We start from the raw sequence: 24,254 nt of genomic DNA, 5'->3' as shown, positions 1-24,254 counted from the left end.
GTTTTTGTCAGTTTCAGTCTGGCTGTTACACTCCTACTTGCACTGACAGAACAAATTAAAGTTATTTTTACATGTCTGACTAAGCTTGTGAAGCTATCGGTGTATTCCTGTGCTGTGCTGGTGCAGAGTTATCAGTTAAATTGGTAATTCAGTACATTTTAAGAAATGTTTTAAATCAAATCAGCATTGTTTTTCTGTGTTGGAAGTTTATTGGCAGATACTAAACCTCAGACATTGGCATTGGAAGTGAAAAAAGTGGCAGAACAGGGATACGGATTCTGTATCTCCAGAGCTGCATGTGGCTTTTCATAACTTTATAGAAAAAATAAGCAGTTACATTTATCAAGTTTTCCTTTGAAATATAAGTATTCCACTACACAATACCACTGATTATACAAGAAATTGTTATACTGTAAGACCCTCCACTTGGCTCTGATTGGTTGGTTTGGAGAGCTGCATTTCTAGATGGGGATAGTATCACTGGGAGAAGATGGAGGAGCTTGATTGTTTTCACAGATTATCTGTCTCATAGCAAACTGTCACTATACAGGGATAGTTTTAATAAATATGCATTTTTTTTTCTTCTTTGTAAAAGTTATATACTACAGCTTTAAGGGCTACTTTGTTTTGGTCCCTCACTAGCCAAGAAAATTCATTGACTTTTGAGGATGTAAAGTGACTTTCTTAAAAAAAGAAGTTCAGGAGATGCATATGTAGATTTTTACATAGCAATTTATACATTTTTCAAAATATTATTTGATGAAAAAAAATCTGACTTTATCTAAACCAGCTAGAGACACGCAAGCCCCTTAATGAATTACAAGGTATGACTTTTCCATCATTACACAGCGCTGTCGTGTAACCAGATCAATAAATTTCCCTGCAGCCATCCGTTGTGCTGATAGCGGCTTTCTGCATGGTTCCAGAAGGTTCTGAGCGGTCTGGATCCAGGTCAGGCCGCTCCGCTGATAAACGTCTCCCCCGCTTTGATTTCCTGTCTAAGGCAAGAAATCATTCATGAGTTTCATCAGCCTCTCGGCTGTATAAATCACAGCAGCGCCAGACAGCAGGGCTAGCATTAGACGAGCCCTGTCCGGAAAGTGCCAGGACTAGCACCAGCTCAGGAAAAAAAAAGTCATGTGACTAAAGGTTAAAGGACAACGCTGTTGGAGTAATGAATGTCTCGTCCTTCTTTGGTGAAACTTAAAAAAGAAGTTCAAAGCAAAAGGAAGGAAACTCGACGTGAGTGATGAGCGTTTTTCACATTAGCAAAACATGCTTGAACCAGAGGAATGCATGAAGAACTGAATCCTAAACCAGAAATCTTTGATTCAACGTTAACTCTATCAGTCAATCAGTGAATTGAAAGCATCAGTGAGATTTATTGGCATTAGCCTTCACCTAGGACCTTTCTGGGCAGGTGCAGCTGCAACGATATGAAGGGACGGGGGAGGAGACGGAAAGAGGTAGAGGCAAGGAGAGTGGGGGCTTCTTCTGAGCTGCTGCCATGTCATGTACATCTCCCATAAATCTGCCACGGACAAAGACAGAGAGAGAGAGAGAAAAAGAGAGAAAGAGAGAGCTAGTTAGCATTTGCATTTCGTCAGCGTGGCTTTTACTCCTCTTCACGCCCAACCCTGTCCCCTCAGTGATGTTTATTTTCAGCCCCCAACATACTCTGAAAGCCTGCGAAGTAATTATTTTATAAAGTTACACCTCTGCTGCCCACAGTTGGCCCACATTTGAAAAGCCAGAGCCAGTGATTAGCATTTTCAAGGCAGCGAGCCAGGAGAGGAATCAATCCGCTAACACAGGTTGGAGGGATCAGTGGATGGAAGGAATGATCCAACAAACCTTTGTTGCTTCAAATCAGGCTTAGAACTGTAATGTTTTAGGGTTTATGAGATGAGTTTCTGTTCCAAAAATGCAGTTAAAGTACCAGCTTTTGACCAGGATGTCTTCTTGTTCTGCATGTTTACTATGTCTCCAAAAACTGGTGGCAAAGGAGCTTCTGGTTTTCGTCAACGAAGGCATATTTCTGGTCACTTTACCATAAAGTCCGTATTTGTTGAATTCACAACTAATAGTCATTTTGTTGACCAGTTTTGTTTCCAGAGCTCATTATTACTTATATTAATCCTCTCCTCGCCCAAGGTCGTCACTTTAGCTTGCTATGGCTTCATATTTTTACAATAAGCACTGCTAAGCATGGAGCTAATTTTTGAGATATCTGAGCTGGATTATGTTTTTTTTTTCTAATTTTCTTTTTTGGAGGCCAGGATGAAGTCTGGTCTGTCTGTGTATATCCCTGTGTCCATTTGCATTCTGTTACTGCAAAACATTGTCAGACCATTAATCAAGTAAATATAACCAAAATTAAATCTAGAGCAACCGTGTTCTAGATTCAATTTTCTCCCTGACCTCTCTATTGTGTCCTTGAGCTTCTTTGGTGTTTCCTTCTGACTGAATATAATTGTACTATTTTGGGTTGCTTATTATTGTCACTACTGGTGCTCCATATTCAGTTCACTTCTTTGTTTTGAGTTTAGATGTTATTTTATAGTTCATCTTCTGTCTTTGGCCAGTCCATCCTGTCGTATTCCCACTCTGGTAATCTCTTTGTTAATCTCTCTCTTTCCCTCAGGTTCCCTGGTTCTTCACAGCTGTATTTTGATTTAGCCACACCTGGTTCCCAAGCCACTCATCAATCCTCTTCCCTTCAGTTCCTTCCCTCTTTGCCAGATATTTTTGTTCCTCTTTTTGTCAGTAAAAACTTTTTGTCAGTAAAAAAGAGGACCGAGCTCTTTGCTCGGTCCTCTCAGGTCACAGTTCCACCTCATCAACATGAGGCTACTATGTTCTATCCTACCAAAAGTTCAGAAGTTTGATGAGATGTCAAACTTACGTAAAAAGTATCGGAATTGGCAAAATGGGCCGGATCGATACCCGAATATGCAGTATCACACGCCTCTACTGAACACCGACTCAGCACTGAATCTAGGCATGTAAGACATGTTTTTAGATTAAATTTAAGACATTTTCAAATGAACCTCCACTTCTGTTGGAGATTGTCACGTATTCTTTCAATTTGTAATAAAAGCTCTTTTACAATATGTGTGGAAATTAAAATCAAAGATTACAGCTGGAGATAATTATGACAAAACTATTCTAATGTCAAATCTTTTATATATATATTCCATTGTTGCCAATACTGAGCTAATCTTCATGATTCTGCTGTGACAGAGAGAGAGAGAGAGCACAGACGAAACAAGGACAATGGGACTTTCTGATGCAAAAGGTTGTACATGTAATTCCTATGAAAACATCTGCATGAATGCAGGCGTGTATAACTGTACATATAACTCACACGCAAACTCGCAAATATCTGTCGGAGCTGCTTGCCGGGGCATGTTCACCCGAGCCGTAAAAGTGAAGACAGAGAAGGGCAGAGTGGAGCCCATCGCGATTTTCAGAAGTTATAAATAGAGGAAAAGCTAATAAACATTTATGGAGCAGCTGTAAATCGCAGCGAGTTCTGCTATCCTCACAATGTCATTTGAATGCCCTTTAGAGATGAGGCCATTACTCACCCAGGCTCCCACTGCGTTTTGAGCCGGTGGCTCCCATTGGCTGCAGCTCCGGGGGTCGTCCAATCAGAACCCCGATTGCGGCTGCCTGTGACATTCACCGGGTTCTGGGCGTCCTCACCATGACATCATGATGCTTGGCCATTAATTTCTCTGTGAGGTGTGAAATATAGGGTAAACTAAATGTTATTATCTCTTAAACATGTCAGTGTTATAAGAAAAAAAAAACATTGGTGTGTTTGTAGGAAATGGGATTTGTTGCCTTGCTGGATCTTATTGTAAGATCTAGTTTTAGAGTCTCAGCAAATTAATGTATGAGCTAAACGTATAAGAGAATGCAAGACGAATTATTTGGACTGTAAAAGCTGTTTCAAAAACAGGGTTCAATGACTTTGACCTAAATTTAAATATTTTCAATGATCCAGAAGTTAGAAAATGATTGAATGTCTGTTCAAACTGAGGGGAAAAAGCCTTATTGTAACCTTTCCTAATAGCAAAAAACTTAAATACATATTTTAAAAGCTGCCACTTTGACCTAAAATTAAAATATCTTCAATGATCAAGAAGTTGAAAAAGTGAAAGTCTGTTCAGACTGATGGAGAGAATTTGTTTTAGCCTTGCCAAACAACAAAAAAATGAAATATTTTTTTAAAGTCTTGTCACATTGCTTACGTAATGTTTCACACCTACAAGTATTACACTGTAAAAACAATGAGACTTGAAGACAATTTCTCACATAAAGTCTGATTTCTTCTGTGTCCGCAGACTGAAGCAAATGATGGCGGGATTGTTTTCTGGCTGCTGCAACGACTCCTGAGCAGTGATGGAGTGTGTTATGTTTTAAAAGCTAATTAGCGTCACCAGCAGTATCAGCAGCCATCAATCTCCGGCTCAGTAAATAACCAGAATGGACCAAATAACCAAGTTTGGCCAATGACTGGGGTTGCAATTCTTGTCGCTAATGGTGGTCATTAACCTCTCGATGGCTAAATAATAGCATCTTAATTAATTTGCTTCAAAGACAAAGTTTGCAATAGAATTTAATTATATTAATGGCTGGAAAGCCACAAGGTGGACGGCAACAAGATTGGGAAACAAATACTTAAACTCAGATGAAGTTATAATGTTTGTATTCAAATGAGAGCGTCATGCGCTAGTCGTTGTGTTGGGTTTAATTTGACTGACCTTCACAACAGGACAAAGGGCTTGTTTGTCAGACTGTTGGACTATTCTACAAAATGGTAATCAATGTTGTTGATGGTTTCCATGACTTATTACATATTAGTCAGATTAACAATGAATTGTGAAAATGTAATGACATTAGTTCATTTATTGGAATTTATCATGACAACAACAAATCTAAATTCTTGTCATGATAAGAAATTTATCACGATAAACGATACAATAAATGTCCATCCTAATCCCAAAGTCTTAGGAATGGCTTTGCAGACTGATAAGATGCCACTGGTGTTGCTTTTATTCTTGAATTTCTTTCTTAGAGATACTTTAGTCTATATAAATTACTTTATCAGTCTAGTTCTGTTCAAATTATTTCCTTATTAATTTAACCTTGCAATAATCTAACCTGTTTGTGGCTGGTAAAGTTGAACTCAACCTTCAAAAAACAAAAATAAATAGATCCACAGTTTATCGTTTAACACAGTTTAACTTTTGTAACTAGCTTTTCAGATGCATCCATCCATTTTCTTTACACCCTTGTCCTTTGGTGGGGTCAGGAGGGTTGCTGGTGCCCATCTCCAGCTAACGTTCCGGGCGAGGGGCGGGGTTCACCCTGGACAGGTCGCCAGTCTGTCGCAGGGCAACACAGAGACACACAGGACAAACAACCATGTACCCACACTCACACCTAGGGGCAGTTTGGAGAGGCCAATTAACCTGACAGTCATGTTTTTGGACTGTGGGAGGAAACTGGAGTACCTGGGGAAAACCCACGCATACACAGGGAGAACATGCAGGCTCCATGCAGAAGAGCCGGGGCTGGGAATTGAACCCAGAGCCTTTGCTGCAAGGCAACAGCTCTACCAACTGTGCCACTGTGCAGCCCCCTTTTTAGATGCAGTTTTACACAATTATTTTGTAAGACCGTAGGGCATTGAGCAACGTCATGATATCAAGTTAAACCATTTATATCTTCAAAATTTTACATTTGATTGATACATGTTTGCACCAAAACATTTCATCCTCTGTGGCTGCTTCTGAACAGCTGATGTAACAGCAGCGCCTCGTTCTTTTTGTTGAGGACGCATCGCGGTCCACATAACACCACACTCTACATTCCTTCAACCAAGGCACATGTTTTTACTTCCACTGGCGTTTTTTTTTTTTTTTTTTTTTTTAGCCGGTGCCTCCATTTGCAATGACTCTCGCTGACAGTCACAGCAGATTAAGGCTTATCTCAGAGCAGAAAATTTTATGAACAGCGCATGCTGTGGTTTACTATTCCCGTTGCTCTGCTGCTGACCAGATAAAGATGCCCTAATTCGGTGAATTCAGCCTCAGTCCACACGTATTAGGCCTCTGTACAACCTTATTAACGTTCAGATTCTGCTCTCCGTTCACTCTTCTTCTCCCTTATTCTGCACTCTGCCTCGCTTGCATTACTCCTCTTCTCCCTTTTAACCGCCCTCCCCTCTCTTTCTCCGGATATAAGTACAGCCAGATCTATTACTGGGCCCTGCGGATGTACCGAGACAAAATGAGAGACTTTGATTTTCTAATACCATTAGACTATATATAAGTGTGCGCGTGCGTATGTGTGTGGTTGGTGCGGGTGGGCGAGTGGGAGAGTGTGGAGATCTGATGGAGGACTCAATAAGAGAAGAAGAGCTGAGATTTATTAGTGGGACACAAGTCCAAAATCAATCAGGTGATTGAATCAGGATATTATTGGTCGTAAATTAGAGTTGTTTATGTCAGAGAAGGGAAGGAGCAGAGTAGAAGAAGACACTGAGTGCGCTACCGACAATGGCAAGGTAAGCTTGTTGGTGGGATTATTTGATTCTTTATGACATGACTAATACATGGCTGAGTAGTTAAGTCAGAGAAATGCCCTTTTCGACAACTCAAAGCATTTTTTATGTTGTGTAAGCGGCACAATATGCACTGTCCTTTCAAGGAACATGTAATGTTTTTTATTCTTCTTTGCCAGATAAACCCTTCAAAAAAGTAAATCTTCAGCCAGCAACCAAATAACATCAATGTTGATGGGCCACATGCATTAAATAATGTTTTAGTGAAAGCAACATGTACTACAAGTACACTGTTTCTAATGGTAGTTAATGTCATTTTTGCAAAAGTAATGGCACAGGCGAAGAAGAAAGAAAGAAAAAAATCCAAGTGTGTAGAGTGGTTGGCCTACCAAAATTACTCCAGGAGCAAATCAATAATTCATCCAGATAAGAACCATCTTCACATCACAGCGCAGAACATCTAACCACTGGAGGACCTCGATCGCCTTGTTCTGAGTGTAATCGTCCCAAAAGTTTTGGGATAATATGTGATGGATTAAGGAGACAAATAGGATCCTATTGGATTGTGTGTCTCCACAGGATTAAAACTTGGTCTTAACATTTGCTACATATAATGGTGGCACAAGGTATGAGAAGTTTTGCTTTTTCACTGAGGACCAGATTTAAAGACTTTAAAGTCCTTACATTGGCTCCTTGTAGCTCAGAGATTAGACTTTTATTAGTTTATAAATCACTGAACGCCTCAGCATTAAAATCCATTAAAGATATGTTGTTGTTGTTGTTGTTGTATCAACCTTCCAGGCTGCTCAGGTCTTTTTGTTCTGGTCTGCATCCCCAGAACCAAACAAGGAGAAGCAGCATTCAGCTTAAGCCTCGTCTTAAGGCTGACTACATTTTATTTAGTATCTCTTCATTTCAACTTAATTCTTAGCTTTCACTTTAATTCAGTTTTTATCTTTCTCACTCATCCTCATCTGGTGCCTCCTTTCAGATCCCATTACACCTTCAAATCCCAACTTTCTCTCTTTTCCCATCTTGTATCTATTCTTTCCCTGTTTTTCTAGGTTCCCCTTCAGTCCTCCTTAATTTCGTCTCCCCATCTGTAACCGGGTTTTATCAGTCATAGCAGGGCTGTTTGTCTATCAGTTACAAAGGCATGCCTCTGCCAAGAATGAGATAACAGAGGAGGAAACCATGCAATGGCTGCTGCTTTCTCATCTTCCACTCTCCTTTGTCTGTTCTTCCTCTTTATCTACCTTTGTTTCTTCCTCTCCCTTGATTTTTCTTGCTCTCTCTCTCTCTCACACACCCAAACTTATTTTTTTTCTACTGTTTCTTTGTTTCTTCTTGTTTGAATCCATTAATCCGCTGAATCAGACATGGATCAGAACGCTGCTCTGGCACAGGACCTGGCTGCAAAACACACACACACGTTTGCGTGACTATCTTTGTGGGGATTTTCCATTGACTTCCATTCATTTCTACAACCAAAACCTTATCCTAACCCTAACCATTACATACCTAGACCTAACCAAAACTCAATTCACATCTTAGTCCTAAACCTGATCCCTGACCCAAAAACAGGCTCCGGTCCCCACAAGGAGCAGTGGGTCCCCACAACGTAGTATGCATCAGGAAAATGGTCCCCACAAGGTATTACAAACAAATGCACACACACACAAAACCAACGTGTGCACAAAAATAGAGAAAAGTTGTCAGAACAAATACAAGTCCAAGAGCTGTACACATTAAGACATGCATACAAACACATAAACATGCTTGCAGTAATCAAACGCCCCTCCCAAACTCTCCGCCAGACACACAGACACACACACACACGCAGGCCTGCCATCCATCCATCTTAGCTCCTTGATTAGATTAGGCATTATTAATGGAGGGCCTGTGAGCCGAGCAGACAGTGGGGTCATGCTGAGTTTAATCCCATTCTCAGATAACTTCATTTGGCTTGATGCGATTGTTATTGCCCCAGTGCTAGATGTTTATAGGAAACAATAGCCCTCATAACACATCCAGACATCCTATTTAAAGAGGGTCAGCCAGGGGCGCTGGATGCAGCAGCTCCTCTTCTCGCCGCACGCAGTCCGGCGTTGTTGCTGATTTAAGGACCTGGCCGTTTCCCATGCCTCGACGAGAGGGATTAATGGGCATATTGAGAAGTATTACCTTTGCAGAGTAAGCACACATACACCATAAGCCCGCGCGTCTTACTGTTCGGGGATAGGCGAGCGAAAGCGAAGGGAGCTGTGCTGGAATTTTGTGATAATCCCGATCGTGGGTTCCAGTGAGCAGTAAATCGTCTTTTATTGGTTTGTCACAGGGAGTTCGCTTACAAAGAATAAACATTAAGCATGGATGGCTTAACTTTAAAATGGGTGGTAATCGACAAGGTGAATAAAGCTGTCTGAGGTGGTGTGATAGAGAGGAGAAGAGGAAACCGAATCGCACGCTGCATGACAAAGGAGAAAGCAATTAAACTGGAAGAGTGCACTATAAAGAGGAGGGTATCAGATATTCACCATTAAAATGATCCAAATTGCAACCACACACACAAGTTTCTAAATGTAATGTTAAATAATGATCAAACTTTAATACCAAAGTAAAGTTTTTGTCACAAATCAAGAATAGTATTTAGGTGAAGATGTTGAATCGGTTAGCTTCTATCTTCATTTGTTGTGTCCAGACAATGTCTGATCCAGTTACAGACAGTTTAAATGTGAGGCTGTTTATTATATGATATAATTAATGAATAAATCAGTAAGTAAGAGTCTTGGGAAGTTGAACAAAAACCTGTGGTAGAAAAGGTTTCTCTGCTGGAGGAGGAATGTAAGCTGCCATCCAAATGTAGCCACATTAGCAACAGAGCTAATGCTAACAGCAAGTTGAGCTTCTTAAGGCTGGTACTGTTATTGCTAGTGAATGACACGCCTCTGCAGTGGTGTATTCAATTATTAGGACAGACAGAAAGAACTTGTTCACTTTTTATCGAGGTGTTATGTCTCAATTATCTCAGTAATAATATTAATACCAAAGCCAACCTTGCTAGCAAACTCATCTTCTTAACCTTGAGACAGCTGATACTGTTTCAAGTATCAAAGTTGATGTTTCCACATGGTTTTATCTATAATTGCTCTGAAATTGACAGTTTTCTTAACCTGTAAATCTGCTGGTTTGGAAGTGATGGACGTAATTCAGACAAAGCATCACAGATTATAGAAATATTGTGGTTAACTGACAAGTACTCCCATGTAGTAAAGGAGATGATCGGACCATGAGCCGGGTTTCATGTTCCAACATTACAGACCATGTAGAGCTGCTCCTTAGTTTTTGCTTTGAGCTTTTTATGCCAAAGCAAAAAAAGTCTTATATAAATAACAGCACGTTAAAAGTTACACCTGCTGACATTTCAGTTAGCGCCTCATCAGAGTTGACGTAATGCCTTTCAGCCTGAAATCGGACGGTGGTAAAAAAAAAAAATCAAGGCAAAACAATGAAAGAAGGACTGGAATCAACCCAAGAGCTCTTAGGCGAAAGCTTATCTTGTATCATATTGCTGTTCTTGTTAGTGTTAGCATGCTGCTGACGGACCACTCTGTGCGGGTGGGTTGGTCATCGCCAAACCAGAAATGGAGGCCCCCGCAGATCCAGTTTCCTTGTGATGGATGGTTCTGGCTGGAAACTGGCAGCGGATCCCTGTTCATTATATGCATGCTTCATGGAGCGATGTTGTGGATCGAGACTACAGCTCAAACCTACTTTGTAGCTTCCCATGTAGATGCTAAACAAGCTAGGTCTTCCTTTAGTTTAGCCAAAGCGTAACCCTAATCTTGAAATGCAGTTATCTGAGAAGCACCTTAGAACTGAACAAACAATAAAACACAATCTCTTTCCTACGCTAAAGACAAGAGAACATGTAATTTGCAAAGTAAACAGGGGAGTAAACAAGAAAATAGCTAGCGGCCAAAACTTGCTTTTATGGTCAGATAAAAGAATTAAAAAGTCCAATATGGAAAATTATGCTGGATAAGTACATATCTATATAATTATATAATAAAAAAATTTAAATGAAAAAGGCTTATTGTTGGTAAACTGCAGCAAAATTATCAATGTGAAATCATGCTAATGTAATAAAATCTGACTTTATTTAGCAGGGTTCCAACAACTGTTGAACTGCAGCAATCAATTATTTAGGAAAGAAGTGTTTCACCTCTAAAAGCTCCTACACCTACATAATGTAGATAAGATATGTTTTATAATAATACTTTATATAAATAACAGCAAAATGTAACATTTTAGAACTTGACGTAAGCAAGTAGTTCCACATCTTTACGCCGTGGCTACAATCATTTTCTGCTTATGTCCTCATTTTTACAAGAGTCCCAACCCACCAGATAGACAAGTTTTACCTTCAGTACTGTCATAAACCAAGGAGTGTAACCATCAGCCCTCCTCTTGCCTCTTATGTTTTTAATGTCGATGTATAACAAAATGCTAAATTAGCTGAAATTCTGTAACAAGAAGGCATCTAGAGGAGAGACAAGAGTAATTTCTGTTCCTGTGACCTTGTACACAAGCCCACTTCACCTCGTTGTGCCTTTGTTCTTGGCGGTAATAAAGTGACCCTGGCTCTGATGTACATGCGGTGGTACAAGAGAGGGGGAGTTCTGGTTTCTCCTCACACACGGTGCTGCTTGCTAGCAGCAGTGTCCAACCCTTCGAACGCTGTAGGAGAGCAGACTCACCATGGACCGCGCAAGCTGTCAGGAAACCCTCGGCGGTCATAATGAGTTCATAGCGTAATGCATCATGCTGCCGGTGCTATTGGAAGTAACGGCGTGCTGGGCGCGTAGCAGACGCAAGGAAAGTTAATCACTGACTCACAGGCTAATCTCCAAAGTTTTTGTTCTCTTTGATAAAGGAGGAAAGGTTTGTAGCTGTGGAGACATGAGGTATTTTGTCAAAAATTCCTACAACGGCTTAGCCATTTGTTAGTCTTCACAGGTTGCTACATCTTTTTCTCAGCTCATGGACTGGAGCTGAGATGCAGTATGTCTCTGGAGACTTTTCTATGTACTTTAACATCTAGAAGGGAATATGAGGCATCAGGTTGAGGAACTAGGCCTGTCAAATAAACTTTGCTGAACGATAATTTGTCTCAGTAATTATTGCGATAAATGATAATGTTTTGAGACCACTTCCTTGGCAACGTGTTTTAGAAAAATATATACAGGAAACACTGTGCTGTTTTGATTTTGATGATGATTTATGTATAACATAGTGAAGGTATAATACACTTTTTTCTGTTTAGACTTTGTGTTCTCGCCACTGACAGGAATTTGAATATTGTTTATTTCTTATCTGACAAAGTGAAACACCAAAAACAATCAATAAAACGGAAATAAAAGCCACACACCGGCGAAACCAGATAGATTACGATGTCTCTATAAACAGAATTGCCCTTCAAAGTACATTAATCATCAGAATATAACTTATCGAGCTCAGTTTAATATATCATGTGATTAATTGGTAAATTGTTCATTGCAACACTTGTTTCTAACCATAAAGAAGTCCCATCAAACAAGCTGATGTTAGCATTTTCACGTTGGCAAAATCCAAACTGAGAACGCTTCATGATCTCAAACTACACGTTGCATTCAGGCGTTAACTTTTCCACCTAAATTTAATGCACAAGCTGTTCTGCAAAAGTTGCCTTGCCGTCCTGGCTGACTGCCAGCTTGATCGCAAGCGAATTTGATAACCGTCCTACTTTTACGTGCGGCGAGCTATAACTGATAGTTTTATACCGATCATCGGCCGTAAAGCTGTCATCGACAGTCCGGGGGCTGCCAGAGGTCGCTTCCTCATGTCTCCCTCGGCTCGGCCTGCGGTTTTGTGTGCAAAACAAACAGCTGATAACAACTTACCCGCTGATAAAGGAGCTGCGTTTTAAACTGAAAGGGAAGTCAATAATGACACTTTAGAGTGATACATTACAGTGTTTGCCCTGCTGGGAGTGGAGATGATCTCAACACGGCGCTGATTACAGTACAGAAAGAGGACCCTGTTTGGTTTCTGTGTGTGTGTGTGTGTGTGTGTGTGTCTTTGTGAACAAGACGAATGGCGCTTCGCTCCACGGGGAACTTTCTTCTAGTATCACTTGGCGATGCAATGCGTGTGGCGTTTTATTGTATTAATGTGTCTTATTGGTATTTATGTGGTGTATAAATATAAATGAAGTTTATTATGACGTTCCTGTGCACATACACAGCAAGTAATTGTGCGTTTTAGTGGCATATATGTGTGTTGGACCTGGAAGCCTGATGTGTGTGTATTCACAGGGCTGAAGAGGAGCATCAGCCTAAGTGGCAGGCTCAATAATGGAGCTGGGGTGAATAATTCATACCTGGATAGGAGCTCCAATGAGGATATCAAGCATCATGCATTAATTTGCTGCATGAGAAATGAGGCCTAAGTTATGCCAAAGTGCTTCATTGGCAGAATATTTCATGTGACTAAACTATGTTTGTTTCTGGAGAGAGTTTGGCTGAGAATTGTTTTGTTTTGTTTTTTGCCCCCATTTTGTCCTCCAGTATAACAGACAAAGTCCCGTTAATGTTGGTTTAATCAGCTGTTTGTCTGACCCGTCTCTTGCCTGCCACCAGGTAACTCGGCAACCAAGAAAATCGTAGACAATTGTGCTCATTTAAAATTAAAATGATCTATAGAAAGCGACACTGACCAAAGAAAACAGGTGATCCAACTTGAATGCATTGTGTTAATTGGTCAGGAGTAGTCAAGTGTTGTTTATCCTGCATTTATTATGTTTACACTGCAAAAACACAAAACCTTACCAAGGATTTTTGTCTAGTTTCTAGTGCAAATATTTTAGTATACTTGAAGGAAGACACCACTAACTTATGAGGAACTTTTCTGCAAGATATAGGAGCTTTTTTTAAGTCAATAACTCCTGAATATTGATTTAAAAAAAAACAAACTTTGAGTTCCACTGGCAGATTTATTTCACTTGTAACATGGGGAAATGTTATAAGTGAAAAAAACATGAATTATTTTGTGTTTGTAAGGTAGAAAATGTGAAAAAGTTCAAGGTGTTTGAATAATTTTGCAAGGGACTAAACAATGTGAGTTTAAGGGAGTCTTAGCACCTCATAAACCAGTAACATTTTATAATATTTTGTAACATTTTCACCTGGTGAGGTTGGTGCTGCACTAAAAAATACTGAAGGAAGTGACACGAAAACCTCTGAAGAACAAAATGTCAACAAATGGAATCACATCAGATTTTAGCAGTTGTAGGATTTCTCTTTCGTCGTTTGGATAAAAGCCACAAACCATTTCTCCGCTAGCAGAAGACTCGGGTTTTTTTTTGTTTGTTCGTTTTATTTACCCAGAATGCCCTACACTGTAGTCCGCTTCCTGCTTTTGGAGCGGCCATGCGTCCCAGACATAGGTTTCCAGGTGGACCGGAGTTAGTTATTTTGGAGTTTGACTGCGCGCGTTCACACCTCCTGCCAAATAAACTAGAGTTTGATTAAAACGAACTAAACAGGGCTGTTGTGAATGCAACCCAAGATAATTTGTCTGGTTGTTGCATTTTCCTCTCTGTCCTATATGTTTGGATAAAACAACTGAGCAACTACGCTTGTCTGCTCAGATCTCCCAACTTTTACATCTCACAAACATGTGAACACACAAATCCATTAATCATCTTCTTAATAAGGTGATCCATTGTTTGAAGAAAACCTCATCTAGATGTGGTTTACAAGTCTATATAGAGGCATGTTATGTGGAGATCTATTGTTGTGCAATGGAGGAAATGAGTAGACATGAATATTGCATTAGAGCTTTGTTATGCTCAGGCTCTGGACTCTCCTAATGGGGCACTTTACCAACTTGCTATATCCATTAAATGAGAGTACCATATGTGAGTGGATGTGCTCTGAGTGAGTCTGAGTGTGAGTGGGATGAACAACTGAGCCTTTATTTACGTTGATAAGTGATGTGTGGCTTCTTTTTCCCTTCTTCTTCTCCTTTCTGATCGAGTCTTTGTGTTTTGTGCGTGACGAAATCTGACCATGAAAATTCTGTGGGATTTATTAATAATCTAAACGAACGCTCTTAAAATAATGCCTTTTGGCTCGTGTGAAAAAAGAAAAATAAATGTGGAGGAGAAAATCATTTCCTTCACATCTCCACCTGTGGAGGAACGTCACATGGCGAACCGCGATCGTTCCCAGCGCTTATCTCCCCGAGATAACAGCGATGGCTGTTTGTTTAACGACTACAGTGACCTCTCAGTTGTTGCTTCTCTTTTTTTTTTTTTCTTTTCCTCCTCTCTTTAACTTTTCCCTTGTGATCAAGGTTGTGAAACTCGATACCCCCAGTGCACTCTGTTTTCACCTGGTCGTCACGGTAACACAAAAACACCGGGCGGTCGTGAATGAAATTCCTCCGTGTCATCAATCACTGGCCGACAAAGACGGGATTGTTGTGGCCTTCTGGAAGGAGAGGTGGGGGAGAAGGAGAAGGAGGGGGGTGGTGGGGGGCTGCTGGCTGAGGTTGAGGCAGGGTGCTTTGTGCGGTCTGGACCAGCAGACCCTTAGCTGAGACCTGGATGTTTGCACTGCTTCTCTGACCCTGGCACTGATTCAGTTTCTCAATTCAGAGAGAGAGAGAGAGAGAGGTAGAGAGAGAGAAAGAGGGAGAGAGACAGAGAGACTGTAGACTGAAGTGAGGAGTTGCACTTGAAATAAGTATTTGGGTTAGTTGAATTTGGGGCTACAATTTAACAATTAGACTGTGGAATAAGTCAAGAAATGCTGTTTTCTTTTATCACTCAAGGAAGAAATGAAAAACCATTTACAAGGAATGGGCCTTCCACTAATGCAGATGTTTTTTCAAGAACTAAAAGGAATGTATGATTTTTGCCAACCCTACCTGGAGTAGATACCCAGAGAAGTCTCCCCCAAATCCAGGCAATGCAAATACAAAAATCTCCATCATAGATCCTGCGGGGATCAGTTAGCATCCTAAATGGTGTATCCTCATTACAGAACAACAAAGATGAGATGCACCTGAAAGCCAAAACTCTTAATTGACCAATTTGTCTGTTAAATTGAGATGTGCGATCCCGGGTAGATTCGTTTAAGAGTGCATACACATTAGCTCTCTTTAATCAAACTAGTTTTTTTGCCTAGAAGGTCACGTTCAATTGAACTCTGATGCGAACAAAAAAAGCAAACTCCGGTCCATCTACAATCCTAGGTCTCGGTTCGGTTGAAGCGAACTCTGGTGTGGTTTGAATGCATATGTGAACGCCAAGCGGACCAGGGACCGCTCCAAAAGCAGGAAGCAGACTATCGTACAAGGCATTATGGGTAAATACAGCCAAAACAAATGTAACGGTCTAGAGCTAGCGGGAGAAATGCTTTGTGTTTTATAAAATCTATATTTTGTTTACATTTCATGAAAAATGAAGTTGTGCTGAATGTGTTCTTCAGAGGTTTTCAGGTCGCTTCCTTAAGTGGTTCTTGGTGCAGCGCCACCACAGGCAAGGAGGTGAAGAGATTTTTCAAATAGTTTGGTTTGTTTGACACAGTTCAGTGTGAAAGAAAACAGCAGCTGCTGGAAATGTAACAAACGTTGCAATTTTGGTCCGAAATCAGGTGTGAAACCTGAAACCAACCTAATATCTATAGCCAATTGGTAATGAAATACATTCTGCCTGTTGGAAATTCTCAAGACTCAAGAAAACACAAAAAAAAAAAAAAAAAAAAACGCCCAGAATGCAGTGCATGACTAGAGTGTTTTTCTTCTAGTTGCAACAATGACATTTCCTGTAGATGCACAGCCGGAGTTGTTTTTGTCTGCGGTCTATTCAACGCCTCCATTTGCTTTTCTTAATAACTCGACAAAGAATAAAAGTCGGCGTAACCCTGGTGTCTCTGCTGCTTTAGCTGAACTTTGACTCAAACACTGCAGAGGAAAGAAGCACAGAAACTGAATGATAAACACACAGGCTACTTTCCAGCACCAGCATCCAAATCCAGGAGCTGCTCTCCCTCTGATTTACAGAAGGCAATATGTTCATGCTTCCTTGTTTTCTCCAGCGGGACGTCTAGCCCCGACAGTAAATCTCTATCACCAATACTCTTCCATATGGCTGCATGAAAATTTCATTGCGGAGAGCCTGAGGCTTAGGAGCCTAGCTGGTGCAGAACAAGTGTGTATGTGAAGTTTCTCAGATGAAATCCCATCACGTTGGCTGGCTTTGTCACTGAAGTCGCTGGATTTGCATGAGCATGTCCCTCTGTGAGTCTCTGTTCTTTGTATGTTAATATGTATTAAAAGCTGGTTAACAGTAATTAGAGTTTTAGCTGCACATCATGAGGGAAATTTAGCATGGAGAATTAAGCAGCATGTTCTTTATTCCAGACAATAGCTGGGTTTAGACTTAAAATTGTACAAATTGACATTAAGAAAATAAATTCGCTAATGGAAAAAACGGCAATTAAAAAAAAAAAAAAACTCTCAATTTTCCATTTAAAGCTTTTGCGCTAGGATGAAGTGGTTTTTCAAAATTAGTGTATTTCACAAACACTTTTTTTTTTTTTGCATCACACTGTTAATGTGATCAATAGCCGGATGTTACTACTGGCAGAAATGACAAAGAAGATGACAGGAAGTGGAAGGAGGATGATGGCGCAGCATGTTTTCTTAATGACTTATCACGTGTGATTTTAACTGCATTTCTTTTTTTAATGGAAATGTTTTAAATTGCAAAATTGTGTTTGTTCAACTTAGTGGAAGTTTTATGCATGTTTATAATGGAAGACCAGCTCTTTAGGTTTTTATATGTGTGACCCAGTCAAGATTTTATTTAAAAAATTACCCTCTTGGAAGCTGTTCCTCCAAGTTGTGCGGAGAATGCATTCATATGTCTTTGCTGCAGGTTGATTAAAGATCTGAGTCTATTGTAGCTTTATGTTAAGTGAGAGAAATGCAGAACTCAGCACTAAAACAGCTGAACCGGGTTCTGTTGGTTTTATCTTTTTGTCAGTCTGTCCATTTGAAGAGATGATGTCCAGATTCATTTCTAAAGTACAGTGTGGTGAAGGACGGTGGAACTAAAATTTAGCAGCTATTTTCTCTATACAACTTGATTTAAATAATTGTAGGACAATAGACAACAGAACAGAGACTTTATAAATTTGTCTGACGGCAGGCAGTGATCCGATTTATTTGGAGCAAAAAAAAAATGGGTGACCAAACTTATAACAGTGTTGCTCCACTTGCTCCACTGTTTGTGTTTCTTTTAAAATTTCACAATTTTCTCAAAAAATATTATTTTAAATAATTTTCATCATTTCAAAAAGATTAAACCACAAAAAATAGTAAATATGACACCACTCTGCTTTTAAACAAGAAATACGATAAATTGTCCCAGAAGTAATCGCGATAAAAGATAATATTGTTGTTTTGAGACCATTTTCAAATAATATAATGCAGATCCACCACCATACTTAACCTCTGTGCACACTGTGCTTTTCCACACATTTATCCACTGTTTCATACCAAATCCACCAGGAGGTTTCACTACAGGAAAGCTTCATTTTACTAGAGTCAGAATACAAACATGGCAAATTCAAATTTATAAGTTTTTCCCTTTAATTATTATTAGAACAAACGCCTCATTTTCTGGGAAAATAGGAGGAAGTTTTGGAAGAAGGTCTGATGACTCATGACTGTTTCCAACATGACATCCATTTCATGTGTGCCTGTGTCGACTGCTGCACTTTCAAAGTTTTGAAGGATGAATGAAAGAAACATGAATCATAATCATCGGTGAAGACCGTCTGACTTAAACAAAACCACCTCCACCTCCAAAACACACCCTGTGCAAACAAAGTTTCCCTTTCTCACCCAGAGCAGCAACATGTTCCTTAAAACAGCCAGGAGCTAAACCAGCGTGCGTTAAAGCAGCTTCCATGTTCGGCTGCTGCAGCTTTTCAGGAAAGCAGCCACACTAGGGGTCACTGTTGTAGTTCGAGAGGACTCCGCTGATGAGCAGAGGCTCAACCGCAAGCATTCATTTCATTTGCCCTTTTACAAAAACTTCATATACAAACCACTAATTGATGCCATAAATTACCCAGAAGCTGCCAACAGGCACTTGAACAATCTTACTTTGGAGAAAACCTTTAGCTGACTTTTTACATAAGGTTTAAAATGTCATAAAGAGATAACTGTCTTTACTTTACTCACTATTCCCCAGAAAAAAAAATGTCTGTTTTATTTATGATGTTTCTTAGTTTTCTTCCTTTCTTCATGTGTTTTTTTTTCCCCAACACAGTTGCAGTTGAAGCAGTTTTACATTTGGGGTTAAAACGAACATTGTTCCATTTTTACACGCATACTTCTTAGAAAACAAAGGAAGTATAAATATACCAACGTTGCGTTACTCACTATGGAGCTGCGGCTGCTTCGCTGTGAAATCCATCACCTGTGATCAATCATTTATGCGCTCCATCTGCGTCCGGGGCATTTTCAGTTAACAGCAACACACCGCAGGCTTCTGCAACACCGTTTACGTCAACAGAGGAGCAACTTCTCAGATGGAAACCGGGGAATTTTGTCCCAAGACTTGAACTGCTTCATTCTGAAATGATTTCAAACTGATATGTATTTCACCATGTGATTATTCCATCAGTGGCAGAAGAGTCCGGTTAGATTTATCCAAGTGAAAAATATCTATTTGAACAAATGGCATTTATTTTTGGGCAGCCAAAAATATAAGATCAAGTGAGTTTAGTCCAAATAATCTGACCGTGTTGACTGTGTGCACAGGGTTGGGCTTTAGTACTCCAGGTCAAATGCTGGCATCACACAGCGAATGAAGACAATAACTCATCAGATTATGGGCAGAAGAAGAAGAAGGAACCCTGATAATATGCCGTAAATAAATGCGGTGAGGAAAGATCTGCTGTGTTTCTGAGTGTTGCTCATTTCAGTAACAGGACCAACAAGGATTCAGAAACTGATTATCTTCTTTTTCTCTTCTCCTTCCCTCACTAGACGGTGTATGAACCGGCTCGTTATCGCCTCCTATGAAAACTAAATATGTCTGACTGGAACGTTTGAGCAGGAACTCGACTTTGAACTGCGTACCGTTTGCTCCAGTCAGATTTTAGGATCTATTTGTTGAGACACAGCAACAGTTTGAACCGATTCCTGCTCCTCTGCAGAAAGAAAATACTGGAATAATTCTAGATGATTTTTAAGATGCATAAATTCAAAATGGTAACACTATTTCCCCCCCATTTAATTATTATCCATATTTAATAAATAATAGCACAAATACATCATTACTGATAAATGTAGTTATTTAATTACTGTTTAGTTTATTTGTACAGCACATTTCAGCATCAAGGCAGTTCAAAGTGCTTTACACTATACAAACATAAAACGCTAATTATGAAACAAGCAATAAACATATTTTGTCAAATGTCATTATCAAAATGTACATTGAATATGTTAATCAATATTCCACTTACTACTAATCAAAGGCAACTCTGAACAAGTGAGTTTTTAGTTTTAATTTAAAGGAACTCAGTGTTTCAGCAGTTTAGTTTTGTTCCAGATTTGTGGTGCATAGAAGCTGAATGCTGCTTTATAATTTCTGCTTTGCAACACATTAACTATGAAATAATAATTATCTATATATCTATATTGTCTATAAATATTTATTCATGTAACTAATGGATTGGATTGTGACACTGGTTACAAATCAGCAGGACTGAAACCTTTTCCTAACATAAAAAACAAGATTCTGATGAAGAAATCTTTACATTAGACCATTGTGAAAAGAAGTGAACTGTACAAGACGGTCATTATATTTGCACTTTTTCCTCCACTCCAATCAGTCAGTGCAATACATCACTGAGTGATTGTATTGCAGCTAGAAAAAAAACAAATCCTTTCCATGTTGATAATGCAGAAACAATTACTTTGACACTCTGATTCAACACTGATATTTGTTTACTCATATAAAGATGCCAAACCACACAACTGTGTTTTTTTTTTGTCCAATAATATTTGTCCAATTATAAGCACAAGTGGCTATAATGAAAAAAAGTATAATTTTTTTGCCAACATTACCAGGAAACTTTTATAAACGATAACCCAGCCTCTGACTATTTTTGTAAAGTATGATCCTCTGATCTGGAATTGATTTATGTCCAAACTAATTTTTCAGAAAGGTGCAGGGATACGAACAGATGGACACTAGATGGTGCTGGAGCACATCTAGCATGTCTATCCTTTTTCCTCTGGACAAAAATCGTGCCCTTCTAAAATCTTTTTTTTTCTTCTTCTTCTTTTTGCACAGTGCAGTTTGAGTCAGTATCATAAACCTGCTCTGGTTCAAAGGCCAAATGAAGCATTAGGTCACTATTATTTTTTAATTTACCAATTTAATTTGTGCACAAAGTATGTGATTTTAGAATTTCAAGTGTTATAAAAAAATAACGCTGATCTATTTCAATTCAAGCACTTAAATGAAAGTATGTGACACTCTCAAATTTAGACAATTTCAGTACTTTGTGTAATTATCATTATAGCCCGAATGCTATATAGGCAGTTAAGGTTCTCCATGTTGTTAAAAACTCCAGTAAAAAAAAAAAAAATGAAGTTTTAGTCTGGAAGCGTGCGTAATCCTGAAATTAAAAACGAGTAAGAAACCTCGATATTAGTTCAGTATGAATCCCCATGTGCAAAATCAAACATTAACAAAGATGTTTGCACACATACAAACATGGTCACAACTGAATAAGCAAACATACACACTGAGCTGGATTTTTCCTGCTTCATTGTCCCTCCATCCGTCATTTTACCAAGTAGTAATTGAAAACACATCTCCCTGAGCCCCTGGCACCCACTACAAATACGGCTCACTGGGCCTTTTTTTCCCTCGCAAAATAAAGCACAATAACAAATAGAGTCGAAACAACCAAAAACAGAGGATGCACGCTGTAGTTTTTGGCACAAGATGAAGAGAATGTGTTCCAGGTTCTTGGTGGAGAGCCAAATCCATTATGCCAGATTGGGGGGGAGGAATGGAAGAAATATACATTTCCCTGACAAATGGATGAAGCACTTGTCCCTGACCGAATAATAAATCGTTAAGAGTCTGAGTTGAAGTCTAAAAGTCTATTTGTTCAGCATGTCCAATACTCTGGTTTCAATGACTTTTTCAAAGCGAAGTGCACAGACAGACCAAATGGAAATGGGAAACAACAATAGACAGACAGATTGTGGATTTCCTGAAATGACTTTAACAGAAAAAACACACAGAATTTCGCTCAAAGTATTCACTCATCTGCCTTCGCTCACAAATTGACGTCGGATAGTTCTGGTAAGTCTTTCCACTAAATTTAGAAGTTTGTTCCAGGAAATTTAGGCCATTCTTCCAGAAGTGAGGTCAGACACTAATGCTGGACAAGAAGGTCTGGATTAACGTCTCTGCTGCTGTTAATTGAATTGAGGTCAGAACTCAATTTAAGTTCTTCAACACTAAACTCACTCATTCATATAATAATGGACCACACCAATTGAGCTTTTGTGGAGTCATATTGGGAAAGAAAAACTGTTCCCAGAAGGCCGACAGCATGAAATAGTCCATAACGTCTTGGTATGTAGAAGGATTAAAGGGGGAACTTATGTAAAATCAACTTTTGAGTTTTACATCATGTTATAATGTTATCCCCACAATCAAAAACACACCTGGAGTGTTGCCTTGATTCTTTCATGTGTGTTTGGAAAATCCATTAATCTCCCGTGGCAACTGCTCAACTGTGCAAGATGCCTGGTTGGGCCTAGCTCCGCCTTCCTCCACATCTCCTCCTCCTATTAAATGCTTATTTACATATACATATTTTCAGGACAGTAAAACAAAATTTGTAGTCATTGGCTAATTTTCTAAAAATATTTTTTCATTACATCACTCAGAGTGTCTAAATTTCAAATAAATCTGTCTGAATCAAAATTGTTTATAATTCTTGCATCAGTGTTCAGTCATGTGGTGCCATTTTGTGACAAATTTACTTCCATATAAAAACCCACATTAACTAAATCAGAGGTGTGACAAGATGCTCAGCTCAGGAGATGAAACAGGCCTTGATATTCACAAGAACGCTAAAAAAAATTAGATTTCATCAATATTTTTGCAAAAACCAAGAACAAATTTATCTCACGTTTTTACCAATAAAAGTTTTATACTGCAAAGTGTGTATTAATTGATGTTCAATGCAGGGGTGTCCAGAGTGTGGCCCGAATGCAGGGTTGCATTGACCCTGCACTCATTTTTACAAGGGTTTTTTGTGTGTGTGGTTTTGGGAACTGACGGTCTGACGGGACAACCACTGTCTGACTGTGACATCTACCGTGCTCCTCCTGAACGTCATGCTAAACAGCGGGAGGGAAGGTTAATCACTAAGCTTTTTGAATTGCCTATTCTTTCATAGACAAAATATAATTTTTACTCAAAGACGACTTTGGTTCACAGTTTTTATTCTGGAGACCACATCAATAATTTAAGGAAAACACCAACTAGACATCTCTCCAGGAGGTACACATTACATTGATAAGAACTATAGTGACGAAATCTCATTACATCTCTACCCAAACTCCACCTTAACCTCATAATGCTTGCTAATATAGATAAACATGTGAAGGAAGTCAGCCACAGCTCAACAAAAGCTTTTATCAAATTTGTGAACTGAATTCAATTACACAGACATCCTTTTTCTAACGCCTATCACAGGTAAAGAGGTATTACGACGCACGGTGTTGTACATTGACATGGAGGTACGACAACAAGAGACACTTATTTAATTGGCAGATGAGAACGATAACACCTACAAACTACCCACGTCTTGTCTATGTGGTAAGACTGCATTCCCCAGATCCGTGCACGCACACACATGCACGCACACAATTGAAAACAAAGACTGATCAGTGAAGCAGAAAGAAAGGGAGAGAAGGTGGAGGAAGAAGGTGGGGGTGAAAAAGCAAGGCCTGACAGGCAATGATTGATGTTCACCCATCAAGCGAGGCCTGACACTCATCTCTCTCCCACCCTCCATTTGCAACAAAGTCACCAGCATACGTGTGTGTGCGTGTGTGTGTGTGTGTGTGGATGGATGGGTATTTTCCAAAGTGTGTGTTGGAAAGTAAAGCCCATTCAATCAATAAAGCACGGCTCTCCGAATCGCGGGGCATTGGCCGGATTGCTGACTCAGCGGACGAGGAGGCGTAGGGGAGCGCATTTCACATGTAGATTAAAATCCCAGCATGGTAACCTTTAGCGTGGGCTGCGTGTGGGCGGCTAAACAGAGGCGCGGAGGAGTCTTAGCAGCACGTAAACAAGTCTTATATGTCAAAGTGGCACGGGTGACACAGGACAGACATGTACCAGCGTTACTGACACATATCTGCGACGTGGAGGTCGCCCAGAAGGTGAAATGCACTGAATGTTTGTACAAGTACGTCCTGGATCTTGGAATGTAAAACATATGAAGAACAAGAAAAATCTCTCTGATGCAATTTTAGACTCAACAGTTTGGTTTTGGTAATCTTAGTTAAT

The 24,254-nt window shown here is 39.6% G+C and overlaps 1 long non-coding RNA gene across 1 annotated transcript in view; it reads right to left on the bottom strand.

The window, feature by feature from the left end:
- Nucleotides 1–621: 621 nt before the first annotated feature.
- Nucleotides 622–24,254, bottom strand: part of LOC148155286 (uncharacterized) — a 31,124-nt gene continuing 7,491 nt past the window's right edge. Inside the window, exons 2-4 of the long non-coding RNA XR_015765397.1 lie at nt 3,591–3,740; nt 1,402–1,531; nt 622–998 (exon numbers count right to left, since the gene is read on the bottom strand). This is a non-coding gene — a long non-coding RNA (uncharacterized LOC148155286). The remainder of the gene's footprint in view (nt 999–1,401; nt 1,532–3,590; nt 3,741–24,254) is intronic.

This window comes from Poecilia mexicana, unplaced genomic scaffold (genome assembly GCF_051168715.1).
Source record: "Poecilia mexicana isolate PSO_F unplaced genomic scaffold, ASM5116871v1 scaffold_15, whole genome shotgun sequence".
Taxonomy (NCBI): domain Eukaryota; kingdom Metazoa; phylum Chordata; class Actinopteri; order Cyprinodontiformes; family Poeciliidae; genus Poecilia; species Poecilia mexicana.
Note: the sequence above shows the minus strand (reverse complement) of the source record. Positions and strands in the feature narration are given on the sequence as shown.